The 17,833-nt window shown below is 43.8% G+C and overlaps 1 long non-coding RNA gene across 5 annotated transcripts in view; it reads left to right on the plus strand.

Annotated features, from left to right (window-relative positions):
- The first annotated feature begins 1,478 nt into the window (after positions 1 to 1,478).
- Positions 1,479 to 17,833, plus strand: part of LOC128108681 (uncharacterized) — a 36,684-nt gene continuing 20,329 nt past the window's right edge. The window contains exons 1-4 of one of the 5 annotated variants that reach the window (XR_008217578.1): positions 1,479 to 1,591; positions 2,175 to 2,236; positions 3,008 to 3,161; positions 13,919 to 17,831. This is a non-coding gene — a long non-coding RNA (uncharacterized LOC128108681). Of the gene's footprint in view, positions 1,592 to 2,174; positions 2,237 to 3,007; positions 3,197 to 4,963; positions 7,937 to 13,918; positions 17,832 to 17,833 lie in introns of those variants that run through there. The other 4 variants (XR_008217576.1, XR_008217579.1, XR_008217575.1 and 1 more) reach the window with 4 other exon arrangements.

The raw sequence follows: 17,833 nt of genomic DNA on the forward strand, positions 1-17,833 counted from the left end.
CGGTGCTGGAGAAACAGCTGAGAGTCCTACATCTTGCACAGGCAACAGGAAGTCGACGGAGACTCCGAGTGGTATCCTGAGCATAGGAAACCTCAAAGCCTGCCCCCACAATGACACACTTCCTCCAACAATGTCATACTCACTCCAACAAAGCCACACCTCCTAATAGTGATACTCCCTATGAGATTATGGAGACCAATTACATTCAAACTACCACATAATGCTTAGTGGGAGAAGTCAGAAACAAAATTCCCAACATTCCACTATTCCATTTAAGTTGCTGTGATGTCCAGAACAGGTAGACCCAGAGAAACTGAGTGAAGACCAAGGACTGTGACAAGAGAACACCTGGGAGCGGCTGCCGATGTGCACAAGGCTTTTCTGTTTTTCATGGTGCTGACACCATTGTGGGATAAAATAGTGGTTAATAGTTGTACAACTCTGTAAATATTCCCTGCTACAGTTTGATTTTAAATGCCACGCCCATGCATCGTTGACTTAGTTGCCAGTCGGGGGCTTTTGGGAGTGATTGGGTCCTAGAGGCTCTGACCTAGCAAATGACTTGATCCCTGGATGGAGTTTTACTATGATGGCATTACAGGTAGAATAAGTAGAAGGTGGGGCCCAGTTGGAGGGTGTAGGTCACTGGGGCATGCCCTGGAGAGCTGTGTCTTGTTCCCTACCCCTTCTCTCTGCTTCCTGGCTGCCATGAAGTAGCAACTTCTGCCACACATGCCTGATGCCAAAAAGTAAGTCATATTTTCAGTCATCTAACCCTTGGGACAAGCCCAGGGCATAGCTGTAGTCCTAGCCTTAGTGTTTAGAGGTTGAACTCTGAGAGACTAAATATTTTATTCAATGTTGCAAAAATAAGAAGTGGGCAGAGTTGGCACTGACACCGAAGGGTCTGACAGGAAAGCCCATTCATTCAATCACTGTAGGATTTTACTTGTCATGATTGCAAGGAAGGCCAGTAGAAAGGTAAATAGAAAATAACCTTTCTGGAAGGACTCAGGAGAACGTAAGTTATTGTACCTAAAATGCGCCTCTTTTAAAACAGAGCAAAACAATTTATTACTAACTACCTCTGTTTAGGAAAGGTCCCTTCCTTGCGCTTACACTTATGAAACCCCAAATCTTCCATATTATTTTCCTTGGAGAAGTGTGTCTTATTAAATCTTTGGGTCCTATTTTCAGTGCTCAATAGAATCAGAGATTTTCACTTTATTTTGAAGTGGAAGCTGGAAAAAACAGGATGGGGAACTTGGCTCCACGAGTTCCCTTTCACGCTGCCAACCCAAGCAGGCCCAGTGAAGCTTGTGCTGTTCACAGTGGGATTCAGTTCACACTGCCTGCCAGCCAGGCCAGGGTCTACTTTGTCTCCACTCAGAGGGGGGCACTTCAGAGCAGGCACTTTGGCCACACTGAAACCAGTCTGCCAGAAGCTTGCTCCTCTCTCTGAAAGGAAGGCTGTTTGTTCATCCGGCAGAGGGCTGCTTGGCAGCGAGGGTGAACTTCCACTGCGGTGATGGATCGTCTTGAGCCTGGAAAATGTTGTCTTGAAGTCTTGTCTGAGCAACGCAAGGTCAAGGTCAGTGGTGAACGTGCTGGGTGCAACAATGGCTGCCAGTTTCCACTCTTGCCACCCAGTGGAATCACAGTGAGGCTAGGGGAAAAAAAGATCATAATGGTTTACCTTCGACCCTTAAAAGTCAGGGCTCCTACAACAGCCCACAAAGCATGCACACACACCAGTATCTAACACCTAACTGTGTGTCCTTGTACTCTCTTCAACTATGAATGGTAAAAAAAAAATATGAGGTGGAGAGAAGAGTACCTTTAAAGAAACTTAAGCCAGGCAGTGGTGGCCCAGGCCTTTAATCCCAGCAGAGGGAGGCAGAAGCCGGAGGATCTCTGTGAGTTCGAGGCCAGCCTGGTTTATAGAGTGAGTTCCAGGACAGGCTCTAAAGCTACACAGAAAACCCCTGTCTTGGTGGGTGGGGGTGGGGGGGTAGAGAAAAGAAATTTAAAAGGCCTTTACATGAATGTGGTGTGTGCGCCCTGACTGGCTTCTGCAAAGGGGAAAACAGGTGCCCACATTTTGAGGTGACCAGAGCTACTTGTGTATGGACTGAATATTTACTATTAAAATTACCATTTTTTTTAAATTTCAGGTGTGCTGCTCTAGTCTCTGTACATCCCTGCTGTTCTTGAAAAGAGGAAAAGCAAGCAAAACGTGGGTAATTGCACCTGGGAATGGAAGCAGGAATAGGAGCAAATCCATGTGTAGAATGGAGAAGAATCTTTGACTTTAGGCTTTATTGTTAATCTGTTATATGCTGATTGAAATTTTAAATTATTTCTCTTATTTTTGAGATTATAATACAATTACATAGTTTACCTCTTCCCTTCCTTCCAGACCCTCCCATATACTACCCCCTGGCTTTTCTTTTCCATGGCTTCTTTTTTCATTAATTGTTGTTACACACACACACACACACACACACACACACACACACACACACACACATTCATAAAAGAGTTGAATTTTTTTTTTTCGAGACAGGGTTTCTCTGTGTAGTTTTGGTGCCTGTCCTAGATCTCACTTTGTAGCCCAGGCTGGCCTCGAACTCACAGAGACCTGCCTGGCTCTGCCTCCCGAATGCTGGGACTAAAGGTGTGAGCCACCACCGCCTGGCTTGAATTTTGGACTTGGCACTTCCCTCACCTTCTTCCTTTGTATAATTGAAAACACTTATAAACACCCTATTGTGTGCTAAGGAGTGACTGTCACACAGAGGACACACTAGGATGAGGGAAATAGGCATGAAAGCCTGGTGGTGTGAAGAAACAGAATGGGTTGAGAAGTAGATGGCAATTTTTGCTAGAAGAGAAGCTGCAGAGACTGTCAGCTGTATATGCAGGGTTCGGGTCCTCCCTGTGGTTCAGACCGTTTTCAGGGGTTTGTATTTGGGAAGCAAACTGTTATGATCTCTTTATTTTCCAGCCTCATTCTCATTCTTCGAAGTGTGTACAAAACAGATTCTGGTGGAGCGGGAACAGAAACAGGCAGAGTTGACGCCACCTCCACCATCCCGGCACTCCCCTAAAGCTGACGTCCTACAGCTACGACTTCAGACGGTGAATTTCCTGTCCTCGAGGTAAACCAGTAATACAGAAGCAGATTACAGCAGAGGTGCGTAGGATGTTTACCCCTTTTAATCTATGGTCAAAGGTGAAGGAGAACCACAAAGCAGCAAAAGGGAATAGAGAATAAGCAAATATGGCGTCTCGTCTCGTTAGCTTTTACCCGGGTTGAGCTTTCTTTTCATCATGTATAAATCTCATGGATAGTCCCAAATACTACAGTTCTAGAGCTTCTTTGGCCAGTTATGGTTGTGATATGATTCCTCTCCTTAGCTCCGAACACTAGATCCAAGCCCTCAATTGTATTTTGTATTTTCAAGACATTCATTTGTTTCCTTTTCTAAGTCACAGCCAAGTTTGTTGAAAACCTAGCAAGGTTTTTAATGAAGTGGTGAAGTCCATGAGAGTTAGCTGAACATGGGAAGGTAAAACAAACTGCCTATGGGTTGACAGGGCAAAGACATTAAGTCTCTAGGCATAATGAGGAGTCAAACCACGCTAATGGTAGGTTATGGTGACTCATCTAACTTAGTCATAACATTTCTGCTAACGCTAACATCCATAACATTTCACAGACAAAAATTATAGAAGTAAACATTTGGGAGTTCACTGGATATTCCTGTGTACTCACCATGCTCACAAACACAAAACACAAGTAAAGGTAATAAATAAATGTTTAAAAAATAGGAAAATACATAAACAGACTGCTTTATACACGAAGTTGTGGTGGTTTGAGTGAGAATGTCCCGCACAGGCAGAGATGTTTGAACACTTGCTCCCAGTTGTGGGACTGTTTGAGGAGGGTTATGAGATATGGCCTTGTTGGAGGAACTGTGTCAGTGGAGGAGGGCTTTGAGAGCTTGAAAGACTCCTGTGTTTCAGGCTCGCTCTCTCTGCTTTCTACTTGTAGTTTAGGATGTGAGCTCTCAGCTCGCCCCTCCAGCTGCCATGTCCACCTCACACCATATTTCCTTTCCATGACGGAGATGGGCTCTTATCTCTCTGGAACCATATGCCCAAATAAACCATTTTTTCTGTAAGTTGCCTTGGTCATGGTGTTTTATCACAGCTATACAAAGCAAAGTAAGACAGAAATGAAATATATTTTATAACATTTTACACTGGTAACTAATGAAAATAAATATGTGACAAAGTAGCCCTGGAACTATAAATCTGCTACAAAAAGTTTTTGTGTTAAATAAACAAGTGTAGCTGGGTGTGGTGGTAAGTTGTCCATGCTCCTGTAAATAACACCTCACTTTTGCTCTTATAAGCAACCCAAATAAATGTGGTGGGTCTCTCTCTCACATGCGTGCACACATATGTGCACACACACACACACGCACACGCACACGCACACGCACACACGGCATGAGAGCAGAAAGGGTATTCAGCTGGGAAGAGGAAGAGGACCAGTGAGAGAGGGGGGGGGTCAGAGGAGGGTAATGAGAGGGATATATGATCAAAATACATTATATATGCTAGTAAAAATCACAATGAAGCCTATTGTTATGCATAATTAAAACAGGCTAATAAAAAGGAAAAACCCAATCTCCCCACTAGTGCTGCTTGCCTCTCACCTTATATTCTTGTTTTTGTTTTTCGAGACAGGGTTTCTCTGTGTAGCTTTTCGAGCCTGTCCTGGATCTCGCTCTGTAGACCAGGCTGGCCTTGAACTCACAGAGATCCGCCTGCCTCTGCCTCCTGAGTGCAGGGATTAAAGGCGTGCATTACCACCTCCCATCTCACTGTATATTCTTTAGCACCTTCAAACACAATGCATAATCTTTGGTTATTGTTGTCTTTCTCTTTGTAGAATGTAAATTCTATAAGAAGAAGATCTTTATTTTGGTCTCTGCATTTTCCAGAATCTAGGCAGGACATTGTGTGGCATACAGTAGGCATTGGGTACGTATTTGCTGGGTGCTGAATGAACAGAATCAAAGGAAGGGCCTTCCCTTTCTGCTGTATGCTTACTCTTCATTGCTAGAGGGTTTTCTTAGGCTTTGTGTTCCATTTAAAATGATGTGCAATCAGTATGGAATCTGTACCTGGTTTTGAGAATGCATTCTGACCCCAAGACAGAGGGTGCAGTGTCACGGGCTATGAGAACCCTGTTTCATTTTGCAGAAAAGCAAAGATGTGCTCAATCTCAGTGGTACCCACAAAGACCCTAGCTAGAGCCTGGTGTGGCTGTGTGCCTGCCACAACCCTGGCTCACAGGAGGTCAAGGAAGGGGGACTGAGAATATGGGGGGCAAAGGAGTTTGAGCTACAAAGACAGACTATGTGAAAAAAAAAACACAAAAACTTTGTGAGAGGCCAAACATACCCAGTTATGGTAATATGGAATCTGTATTTTCACAATGTAAAGGAAAAATCCTTTAAACTCTGAATTTGTTTATCCTGTATGAAGTTCACTGACTTAGATTTTCTTCCTTTAATTTTAGATTCCTCTAGCCCAAATTCAAATGAAAATTTCTGAAGTATTCTAAAGTTATTTATTATTCTTTACAGGTCTCATGAACAAATAGTGTAAGTTTCCCCAAAGAACCCTGACTTCACGTTCTTACACTACTTGTCATCTTTCAAGATGCTCAAAATGTTCAGGCAGGGCAGGCCAGGCCAGGGCAGGGCAGGGCACAGAAGAGCAGTGGGAAAGGTACATGCCTACATGTGGCTTTTTCTCTCTCCTTATGAGGCCACCTGGACCCAACTGTTGTGGAATAGAATAATTGTTTAACTATGTAAAAGACATGCTGCTTTTGTTTCTGCTGCATTTGTTTAACTATTTAAAGATGTGTTGCTGTTTTATCTTGCCTGCCTAAGGTACCTGATTGGTCTAATAAAAAGCTGAACAGTCAATAGCTAGGCAGAAGAGAAATAAGTGGGGCTGGTGGGTAGAGAGAAAAGGGGAGCCTGCCAGCCCACCAGTGGCCAGCCAGATAGACACAGAAGAAGCAGAAAAGCACATAGACAGAACATAGATAGCACATAGATGAATAGAAATGGGTTAATTTAAGTTAAAAAAGCTAGATAGAAATAAGCCTAAGCTAAGGCTGAGCATTCATAATTAATAATGTCTCCATGTCATGGTTTGGGAGCTGGAGGTCCAATAAAGTCTGCTAGTCCTAACCACAGGCCTCCACCCTCACTACCAGTCACTTCCCAGAGGCTCAGTCTCTAAGCACCATACCTGGATGAAATTTCTACTCTCTTCATAAAAATGCCATATGACTTTAGAGATCAAATTCATGCATGAGTTCAGAGGAACAAATCATATGCAAATCATAACAATTTGTATTGCTCTGAGAAGGGGCAAAAACATACATTAGTGATTTTCAAAGTTATCGATACTGTTTTCATCATCATCATCATCATCAACATCATTGAGACAGAATTTCACTATGTAGTGCCAGCTATCCTGAAACTCACTATGTAGACCAGCCTGGCCTCATACTCAGAGAAACCGACCTTCCTCCATCTCCCAGGTGCTGGGAACAAAGATGTCCATCACACCTGGCCCTGTTTCTAATACCTTAAAGAGCGTAGCTTTTAAAGTTAGACTTCTAATATCCCAGCATCTTCTTGGACAGACTCTCTGAGTTTTCTTTTCTGGAAAACTAGGAATTATAAAAGCTAATATTCGAAGTTGTAAGGGAAACATAGTTTCCTATAGTGTCAACCACACAGCATGCTTAATATATTGTGTCTTCCATTATTTATCTAGAAACACGATAAAATGTGTCTTATAAATGTACAATGGAATATTACTGAACTATAAATAAGGAAGAAAAATCTGTCATCTGCAGAAATATGAATAGAATTGAAGGATGTTACATCAAGTAATATAAGCCAGGCCCAGGAAGGTGAATACCATGTTCTTGCTCATTGTAGAGCCAAAAAATTAATTATACAGAAGTAGAGAGTAAAGTAGGCCATTAGAAAGTAAAGGTGGCCTGGAGAAAAGATGAAGATAGTTTTAATATTTGAGTGCACAGTAGGCTGACAAGAGTCTAAGAACAATCAGTTACACATTTCAAATAACTAGAGAAGAGTTTGAAGACTCTCAACATGAAGAAATGATAATTGACGGGCTGGAAATGCTACCTACCCCAATTTGATAATTATACATGGGTGCAGGTATCACATTAGAGCATCGTAGCCTCAGAAGAAGCACAGATAGAATGTGTCCATTAAAAAATTAAAAAAGGCCGGGCAGTGGTGGCATACGCCTTTAATCCCAGCACTCGGGAGGCAGAGCCAGGCGGATCTCTGTGAGTTCGAGGTCAGCCTGGGCTACCAAGTGAGTTCCAGGAAAGGTGCAAAGCTACACAGAGAAACCCTGTCTCGAAAAAAAAAAAAAATTAAAAAAGAAATTCAAAAAGCTTTACATGTAAAGCAAAAAGTTATGCATCTGTGAGTTACAACAAAAAACTAAGGCTTCCTGTTCCCAGTCATTCAGTTTTCTTTTCTCTTTCTCTCTCTCTCTCTCTCTCTCTCTCTCTCTCTCTCTCTCTCTCTCTCTCTCTCTCTCACTTTTGTATTTTTAACTTCTCATATCTCTGAACTTTTTCTGATAGACCAAACTATAAAGCATATAGGAAACCTTTTTTTTAAAATGTTGTTTACAGGGGCTTGAGAGATGGATTAGTGGTCAGGAGTGATTGTTGCTCTTACAGAAGACCTGAGTTCTGCTCCCAGCACCCACATCAGGCAACTAACTACTGCTTGTAACTCCAGTTCAAGGGGATCTGATGCCCTCTTCTGGCCTCTGCTGGTACCTGCAATTACTTGCTCCCTCCTCCTCCCCATGAATAAAATCTTTTTTTTTTTTTTTTATTAATTTATTTTGCAATACAATTCAGTTCTACATATCAGCCACGGATTCCCTTGTTCTCCCCCCTCCCGTCCCCCTCACCTTCCCCCCAACCCCCCCCCCCCCCATTCCCATCTCCTCCAGGGCAAAGAAATCTTTTTTAAAATGTTGCTTATTAAACCTAAACCAGCAAAAGATGTCTGACCTCTGGGTTTAGACATCAAGATGTAACACTGAAGGACCGTTGGATGGAGTTTAGTTCATGGAGTACTTGCCCAAAGCCCTGGACTCAGTCTTCAGCACTATATGAACTGGTCATGGTTGGTGTACACTTGTAATTTCAGCACTCAGCAGGCAGAGGCAGGAGGAACAGAAGGTCGGGTCATCCTTGACTACACAGAGAGTCAAAGGAGAGACTTCAAAAATGAAACCCACCTTCCCCCCCCAAAAAAAAATCTAACTTAAAACCAACACAAATAACTAACACAGACTCTCTACCATGAACAACACCAGTAACAGACCAGTGAGTCCGGGGTGTTTTATTTTGCTCTGGAGTGCCGGAGCGCCAATCTAGTGTCTCATTCTCCCAAGGCAAGTCACGCACCTCTGAACAACATCCCAGCCCACGGGCAGTTGCTTTTGACCAGCATGATTAAACGCATTTATCAAGTACCTCGTGTGTGACAAGCCCTGTCACAGGCACAGAAGGCAGAGAAAGTTGGGACAGAGAACATGCTCCAAGAAGGCTAATGCTACGACATGGACGGCCCTGGTGTTCTCTGTTCCCTCTGATGGTGTAAGCAGTGGCACGCACCCTCATCTGCTCCAGCTCTGTCACGCTTTATAGTGAGACTGAAGTACTGGATGCTGTATGTGCTCGGCATTAGAAACAGAACGACATTTCTGTCATCAAAGGAGTATAGTTAACTGTTGGTCTCTTTGCCAAAGCACTTTTGTCCCTTCCTTTAGCCTCCCAGGGAGACAATTGGTCACAGTCTCAGCAGACGCAGGCTCCAGAGAGTGGGCAGCAAGCTGTGGGCAGCCTGCTCCGTCAATTTTCAGTAAGATCTCTGTGCTTTTTATTATATTAATTAGTGTCTTGGCAGAGCGGGCCCAGGACTTTTAAACCAGCAGGGGGTTTGCTGCTCCCTCAATTTGCAGCTTGTGACCGCTCTTTTGTTTTTGTTTAATTTTTCCACTCGCTAAGCACTTGAACCCCGGCATTAGCTGGAACCCTCAATAACGCCGTATATTTAGAGACTGATGTATGGAGACAGATGGTGGCTGTGGAGATGAGGGCAACACCTACTTTGTTTGTGTTTACTGCTGGCCTGTGGTGGGCTGTGACTGTTGTCTTATGGCACAGACAAACACCCTGGCACTCAGGATGAAGGTGAGCATTGGTCACAGGGAGTGTGAGCAACATGAGCTTGTGTCTGAGGTGGAGACTGTGAGACTGCAGGGGAGGAGCTGAGAAACATCCTACCTACCGGTGCAGCCAGCAAGGTTTTCTCCCACTCCCTGAATTAACTTCGAGACTTCTCAACTCTGCCGAGGACAAAGATGGCCCCTTTGGTCTCTCATCTGATCAGTAATATCTCGGTTCATGAAACCCAGCCTATTCTAACCTAATGCTTCCTTCCCAAATTCATATTCCCTCTGTCTCTGTGTGTGTCTCTCTGTGTCTCTGTCTCTCTCTCTCTCTCGGTGTGTGTGTCTCCATCTCTCTCTGTCTCTCTGTCTTTTTCTCTCTCTTTTTCCTTACCGTGCTAGAGATGGAACATGGGGACTTCCCAAATGCTAGACACCCATTCTACCACTGAGCTATACCCCAGCACCCAGTATAAATCTCACTGCTTTCTATTCCTAGGGCAGCAAGACCATGGCCTTGAAGAAAATCATGTGGGCAACACCTACAAAAGTAAAGACATGATCCAGCACTTTAAAATAGCTATTTCTTAGTATTAAAAAATAATCCTAAGCACAGGCCCTGGCAGTATGCTGAGGAAAAAGGAGAGGAATGAGTAAATAAATGCTTCACGGTACAACCAAACCACCCGCTGGAAAACAGGTTCCTATCTTTTTTTTTTTTTTTTTTTTTTTAAGCAAAGGGACCAGCAAGATAGCTTATTGGGAAAGGGCATGTGTTGTTCTGGCAGAGGACTCAAGTGCTGGTTCTCAGCACTCAGGTCACATGGTTCACAATTGCCTGTAACTCCAGCTCTGGGAGACCCAACACCCTCTTTTCGGCTCCAAATGTACCTGCACTCAGGCACATATCCCACCCCCTGCCCACACACATATACACATAATTAAAGATAAAAAGTAAGCTCTTTAAAAACGTGTTTTGATATGGCTGGAGAGATGGCTCAGTGGTAAGAGCACTGTCTGCTCCTCCAGTGAACCTAGATTCAATTCTCAGCACTTATATGGCAGCTTACTGTCTGTAACTCTAGTCCCAGGGGATCTGGTGGCCTCTTCTGGCCTCTGTGGGAACAAGACATGCACATGGTACACAGACATATATGCAGACCAAACACATATGCACATAAGATAAATAAAAAATTTAAATGTTATGATACACTCTTAATAAGGAGGTAAAGTTCACGTAAAAAGATCATTACCAAATAAGTTCTTCCAAAATAAATATAGATCTAAATTTTTAAAACATACTGGCCTCTTCTGGTTCCATGTGAGGTGGCTAAGATAAAACTCAATGGGCAATCATATCCCCTTCTCCTTCATGAAGCCAGGTTAGCTGGTTAGAACCACTGGGATCCACATAAGTACGTAAGGGAAGGGAACCTCTAATCCCAGCACCAAGAAGATAGGAGGACTGCAAGGTTGAGGCTAGCCTGGTCTACATAGAAAGACCTTGTCTTCAAATAAAACCAAACCAAAAAATCCAAAGACAAAAGAGCAAAGAAGCCAAACCAACCAACTAAAATCCCCAAATGAGACAGAACATAATGCTCATTAGATAAAGCTGCATACAGCTCAAGCTTGATGCCCTGAGTTTGAACCCCAGGAGCTCACAGGAAAAAGGGACAATTAAAATACAAGTATATAATTTCCCTCCCTCCAACCCCTCCCATATCTGATCTCCCTCAAATCCATGGCCTCTTTTTCTTTAATTGTTATTATTACACACCACACACGCTTGCACACACACACAACCTGCCGAGTCCATTCAGTGTTGCTTATACGTAACTGATTTTAGGACTGACCTTTTGGTATTGGGTAACTGTTTATGCAGCTAAGTTGCATCCTGTGCAAACATCTACTTTCTCTAGTCTGTTCAATTTTTATCCCAGGACATAACTTCTAAGGAGCTGTCACTTTTGAGGAGTTCTGAGAGAACCGTGGTATGTGTACATGTTAGTCTGTCAATTTACCAAGAATTTCTCAGTTGAAAGAACTTAGGATTGGATGTCATCTTTATAACGGTTTATACACACCATGGGAAAATACTCCTCCACCGTCACATGCAGACAGAATGGGATGATCTCCGTTAGATGATCAAACACACCTCAGAAAACTGTTGCAGCACACAACACATTTGCTGCAAATACCCTAGGTTCTCTTAAACAACTCCAGTGACCCTTCATAGGATTCAGATCATCTGAAAAGATTTGCAACAATCTCCAAAGCAAGGCAAGGGCTTTGTGTACTTGCGATGAGAAGAGAGGGGAACAAACAACATCACTACAAACACTCATCTACACGTACGGACGCAGACCCAGCCAAAAACATTGCTGATAATGCTTAGGCGACAGATTCTTTTGCCCCCTCTGGGGGGCACTGTCTGCAAGGAGGTCTATGAGTCAGCTTGTTGCTGCAAAGAGAAAGGCTTTGTAGTCACTGAAGGTCTGCTCGAGGCATAGATGATTGTACGTAGGCAACAGCCGTTTTGCTCAGATTATTTAAAGCAGCCACTGTCTAAGGTGGCGATTTTCCATTTAAACAATTTACTTCGGCAAGTTACCTACACTCAGTGTCTTAGAAGTGAGGTGGTGCTAAGGACGACCAGAGGAGTGGGGCCCCTCTGCCTCGTTCAGCTCTCTTCTTGTCGGCTGGTACTTGGGAGAGGTGGGAGAGAGCACAACTCTTTGACTCATCAGTTTCGGATATCATTGATTTCTGTATCCGTTCAGTGTCTTTGTTAGGATTTCTATTGCTGGGATGAATACCGTGACTGAAAAGCAAGTTGGGGAGGAAAGGGTTTATTTAGCTTACAGTTCCACAGCACTGTTCATCAAAGGAAGTCAGGACAGGAACTCACACAGAGCAGGAACCTGGAGGCAGGAGCTGATGCAGCGGCCATGGAGGGGTGCTGCTTACTGGCTTGCTCCCCATGGCTTGCTCAGCCTGCTTTCTTAGAGAATCCAGGACCACCAGCCCAGGGATGGCACCACCCATAGTGGGCTGGGCCCGCCCCCATTGATCACTAATTAGAAAATGCCTTACAGCTGGATCTCATGAAGGCATTTTCTCAGTTGAGTTTCCCTCCCTTCAGATAACTCGAGCTTGTGTCAAGCTGACATAAGACTGGCCAGCACACTGAGATACTCTAAAAGACAGATATAAAAGTGAGAAATATTAAGGGAAATGCCTATAAGAAGACGTGATGACAACCGACAAAGTTCTTGAGGGTTTCAGACAGCTGTGCAGGCCTTACCAAGGGCTGGAGAAAGGAAGTCAGGAAAAATTACCTGTGACAACCATGTAGTTCTTAGGAAAGTTCAGCAAGATCAGTGGGAAGTGTGTGAAACTCTCCTGCCTCCTGAGGAAGGGAGCTGCATGCTTCAGCATTTTTTCACTCTTAGTCATTGGCTGAGCAGCCACAGGAATCGTGGATCCCACGGGAAGGTGGGCAGGACACAGTGACTGGTCCTGTTGGTCAACCATGTTCCCTGTGATTTGGGGTCTGAAGGTGGGGGCATTCTCAGGATGCCAGCACTTCTCATAAGACAAATGACAATTTTAATGACATTATAGTCCACATCTCTTCCTTCCATAATTCAGTTTGAATCATAATTATGGTTTTTGCTGATTACTTCGTTTCTCTGATGGTCCTTATCTGCACATGAAGGTTCCAGCTTACCACTGGGTGAGTTCTTGTCCTGCATACAGACAGATGCCCTGGAAGCCCTGTCCCTTCTACTCCAGTTTGGAATTGTCATTCTTTAGGCCTCCGTAGCCACAACCCTCTGCCATATCTGCTTCTCTTTGGGCTTTTGTGGGGAACCAGCCCCCACCTTTACCTGGGTACTCTTGAGGAGTGAGGGATAAGAGATTTAGATAGAAGGATAGAGAGGAGAAAAACAGATAGAAACACAGGATAGCCTCAGGAGGGCCTGGATCCTTATCTACTAGCCCAGAACTTTATTCAAAAGGCCTTTTTATAACAATGCCAAGGGGCGAGGCAAAGACCTCCCCCTTGCTAGATACAGCCAAGTGTAGACCCTTCCAAACACCTGGTACGCAGGCCCGTGGTCCAGTCATCCTCTCATGCAGCCCTGCTGGTAAAGCAAGCTCAGATCTCTGTGGGCTCCCACAGGTTTTGAGATCAATGCAGCCTTAGTTTACTCTCTCGTCTTGCTGAAAACTACCTTCCAGGCACGTCCTGACAAAAGCTCCAGAGAAAATTGAGAACATTCCCTTTCTACTTGAGTAAGGGAATTGGGTTTCCCTGGCTCTCAATTAATTCGTGTTATAGAAAACACCAGTTTCTAGGCTGCCTTTGCCAGGAGTAACTTGATTGGATTGAGAGGCACCTGGAAGATTGACAAAGCAAACCTCTAAAAGTATATGTGGGGTACTTCCAGAGAGGGTTAGTTAAGGAAAGGACCTGTTCTGAATATGCGTGCTACCACTCATGGGCTGGGGCCTTGGTTGGGATAAAAGAAGAGAGCCACCCAACTAGGCATCTGTTGTCTTTCTCTGTTTTCAGGCCACTATGATGTGAGCTGCTCTCCCCGCCATTGTGGATGCAAACCTCTAAAACTGCGAATCTAGAGACATCATTCCCCTCCTAAGTGTTTGTGGCAAGTATTTTGACACAGAGATGAAAAGTCTAACACAGAAAACTAGTACCCAGAAACGAGGAGATTTTTTTGATTATCTGATAATGTGGTTCAGAAGCTTTCAGAGCTGGTTTGTAGGAAGATTTAGAAGAGTTTGCAGATGCAGGGCAGAGGCAGTTGTGGGATGCTATAAACAGTTAAGGGGCAATTCCACTGGGAATTCCAAAGACCAGATGCCAATTGGAGTGTGGGGAGAAAATATTGAGTTCCTGTGGTTTCAGATGGATCAAGGGCCTGCTGAGAATGGACTTGAGACCCTGCATCTTACATCATTGCAAAGAACTTGTCTAGAGTCTATCCACGGACAAGACTTTGGGGAAAGGTTGGGTTTAAAGATAACAAACTAATCTGTCAGAGGAAGTTCCGAGGCAGCCCAGCATCCACACTGTGGCCTTGTTATTGCTAGCTGCGTTTTGCCAGGTTCACAGTAGGAGCTGGGAACAAAATGAGAGTAGAAAGGTTTTAAAAACTTGCAGTTTGGCCAGAAAAGAAAATCATGCAAAATTGGGACCAAGGGAGGTGTGATGGCAGAAAAGCCTTTTCCCACTAAAAAGAAGTCATTATTTTTCACTAACACAGTGAGAACAATCCCTTGAAGGCATTTTAGGGATCAGCTGGGTCCCATCTTTCACAGATTATGGTTGCAAAGGAATAAACTCATTGGAAAGACTGTTCTGAGAAGAGGGCTCTGAGATGCCATGCAAGTAAGTATTTCTTTAGCCATCCAGGCACACAGAGGTCTCTCTAGCCATAGTCCAAGAAAGTCCAGGTATTGTTTGAGCTGGCTGCATACCTTGGGATTGTTCACATGATGCTGGTTTTGTTTGCTTGAAAAATACAAGAGCTACAGGGTCATGTATGCTTCCAGACAGATATCAAAGAAAGTCTTTAGAAGTTAGGAAATGCTATTCTGAAAATATTCCCCCACATCCTAAGAGGCTGGAACTTTTGCTAGACCTCACAGCCAGAGTTAATAATACACCTTGAGGTCCCTCATGACTTAAGGCTGCTGTCCTACTGTGTACTCAGGCTGTTTAACCTTCCTTTAAGGGAACAGTGCAACAAACTAATCTTACTTTCCTTGGATTTCTCATGTAACCAACTTTTACAACCTAAGCTAATGCATAGCCACACTCTTAAATTGTGTACTCTTCGCTGCCCTGAACCCAGATTGCGTGTCTATCACTTACTGCAAGCAGCAAATACAGATGTGGAAAGCAACTTCCTAAAACCTATCACGAAGGTGAAAGCAACGATTCATGGTTATTGATTGATAAACAATGATGTTTGCTATTGAAATCAACCATGTATAGATATTGGTTGATACACAATGACATTTGTTTTCTGGGCTAGTCGGGACTAGTCGGAGCCAGTGACTTAATCCCTTGTAAAACTGTCAAAGATTTCTGTAAAGTCTCCCATTCCTTCCCCATGTGATACTTTCTGTGCTGTTCAATAAATACCGAGCAAACCCTTTGTTAGGGACAGACACACACAACCACACAGACGCTCGTACAACAGATACAGGGACAAACAGATTCACAAGACAGCCTTCGGGTAGGCCCAGAGTCAGAGTCATGCAACAGACATGAAGACAGAAGGTGCAGGGAGCGCCAAGTAGGGAATTCATGTTTGTTCTTGGCTAAATGACTCCAAGGGGAAGTGCTTTGCTTTCTTTCCTTAATGCAACACTAGTGCATTACCGGTGACTTGGACTTAATCACTAATGCGTTATAAAATAGGATTAAATATAGTTAAATAATATGTGTCGTAAATGTTATCTCTAAAGATAATGTAGTCAAAGTAGTAAGGAGATATTGTCAACAGTGAGAGCAAGTATTGACTCGTGAGATGTTTTACTTGAACAGGCTTATGAGTGTCCCCACTCAGTGATTTGTCTAACTTTAGTCATGGTAACTTTCCCAGTTGGTTGGTTAGATTTCACTAACACTCTCTCTTCCCCATTGTGAAATTACTCCTGGGAGGGAGCCACTGTGTAGACAGGAACCCTGAAGTCCAAGACTTTCTGACTAATGCTGCCTTCTTTTTAGGTCTTTAAATTTTGTGGTAAACACACACAAAATATAATATTTACTCTTTTAACTATTTGTAAATGTACAGGTCAGGGGGCAGTAAGCATGATTACGTTGCTGTGTCGAGGCCACCACTACCTTGTCCCCAGAACTTAGTCATCATTCCAGGCTGAACCTTGTTGACATTAAGTAGTACCTCCACTCCATGTTTCCCGGGGTGCTGGGAACTATCCCCCATCTGTCTCCATAAACTTGACTGTTTCAGATATGCCTGATAAATCCCTCAGTACTTGCAGGATTTGTCTTTTGTGTCTGATTTCTTTCACTTAGAGTAAAGCCTGCAAGGCTCATTGGTTGCAGTGGGTTTAAATTTCTTTCATTTTTAAGGCTTCGTAATAGTGTAGTGTATTATTAGGCCATTTACCCATGGATGGACCTTTCTGTGGGGCTGTTGTTTCCTAAGAAACCGGTGAAGTTTCTCCACCCTCTTTCACACGGTTCACAGGCCCTAGTAAACACCTGAATAACAAGAAAGAATATACCTACACCCTGAAGTGGCTGTGGGGGCTGATGGTTGATGCACTTGCATTGCTCTTTTGTGTAGGAGGCAAACCTTTGCTACGTTAATTAACTATTGGGAATTGGACATCTTGGGTTATCTTCACAATACATCAGGCTTCCATTCAATGAGTGTCATGAGTGCAATGTGTCAGGTACCAACCCACCCCAAACAATTCTATTCATCTCCCTCTTTCTCCTTCCTGCTTCTTTCTGCTTCTAGGAAACTATGTCCTCTAAAAATAAAAATCAAGAAAGCAAATATATATATATTGAAAAACCTCTTCCTAGTCTCCCCCTTGTGAAGAGTAAGGAGTAAGAGTTATTCCAGAACTTACTCTAAAGGAGCCCACCTGCTACTCTGATTCCATCAAGATAAGAATGTTTCTCAGTGTGAACCCAGACGGTGGCATTCTTCACACCCAAGTCATCGGATCTCTGAGTGGGCAGAAGGTTTTGCTCGGCACCGTGCCCACCCAGTCTTGCCAGTCAATATTTATAACACTTTCTTTTCTTCTCTTTACACAGTTACAGGTCAAGGGAACAGCAACAGCACCTTTTGTGTAGACAGTAGGATTACTCCTAGGAGGAACTCAATGTGGTGCAAAGCCACTGGTTTATCAAAGCTGGATATCTGGCACCTTCTAAAGAAGCTTTTTATTGAATTTATTTCAGGCCAACTATTTGCCTTGGGTTGTTTACTGGATTGTGTTTTCTTTCAAACCTGGCTGTACAGCTTAGAGTTTCGTCTTTAAAGACCCACGCTTGCTTGATGCATAGCAACCATTGTGAAGTTGACAGCTATCCCTAATTTCTAATATGAGATGAAAGACATTGTTACATACTCAAAGGAAGGTTGGGGACTGTTGTCTGCTAAGGTTCTCACTCATTAGACAGAAATCTATTAGACAGGCTGAGCGTGGCTCCCTTGCTGTTAGCAGTGAGCCATAAGTGCCCGAGGCCTTGAGCTGTTAGTGTTGCCCTGTGTTCTGAATTCCCGCAGCCCAGCCCCCTCTGTGGTGTGGGGCTCCTCAGCAGCTCTGTGGAACTCTTCCAGATACAGGGACTGCAGCTCCTTCAGAGTCATTTGGCTCTCTGGTCACGCTCTCCCCTTTGCCTTTGTGGTTTCGGCTCCCTGCAGCTATTTGCCACCCCCCCCCCACACACACACCTCCACCCCCTCCATCCCCT

The sequence above is a fragment of the Peromyscus californicus genome, unplaced genomic scaffold (assembly GCF_007827085.1).
Source record: "Peromyscus californicus insignis strain IS unplaced genomic scaffold, ASM782708v3 Scaffold_13__1_contigs__length_99412109, whole genome shotgun sequence".
NCBI classification, from domain to species: Eukaryota; Metazoa; Chordata; class Mammalia; order Rodentia; family Cricetidae; genus Peromyscus; species Peromyscus californicus.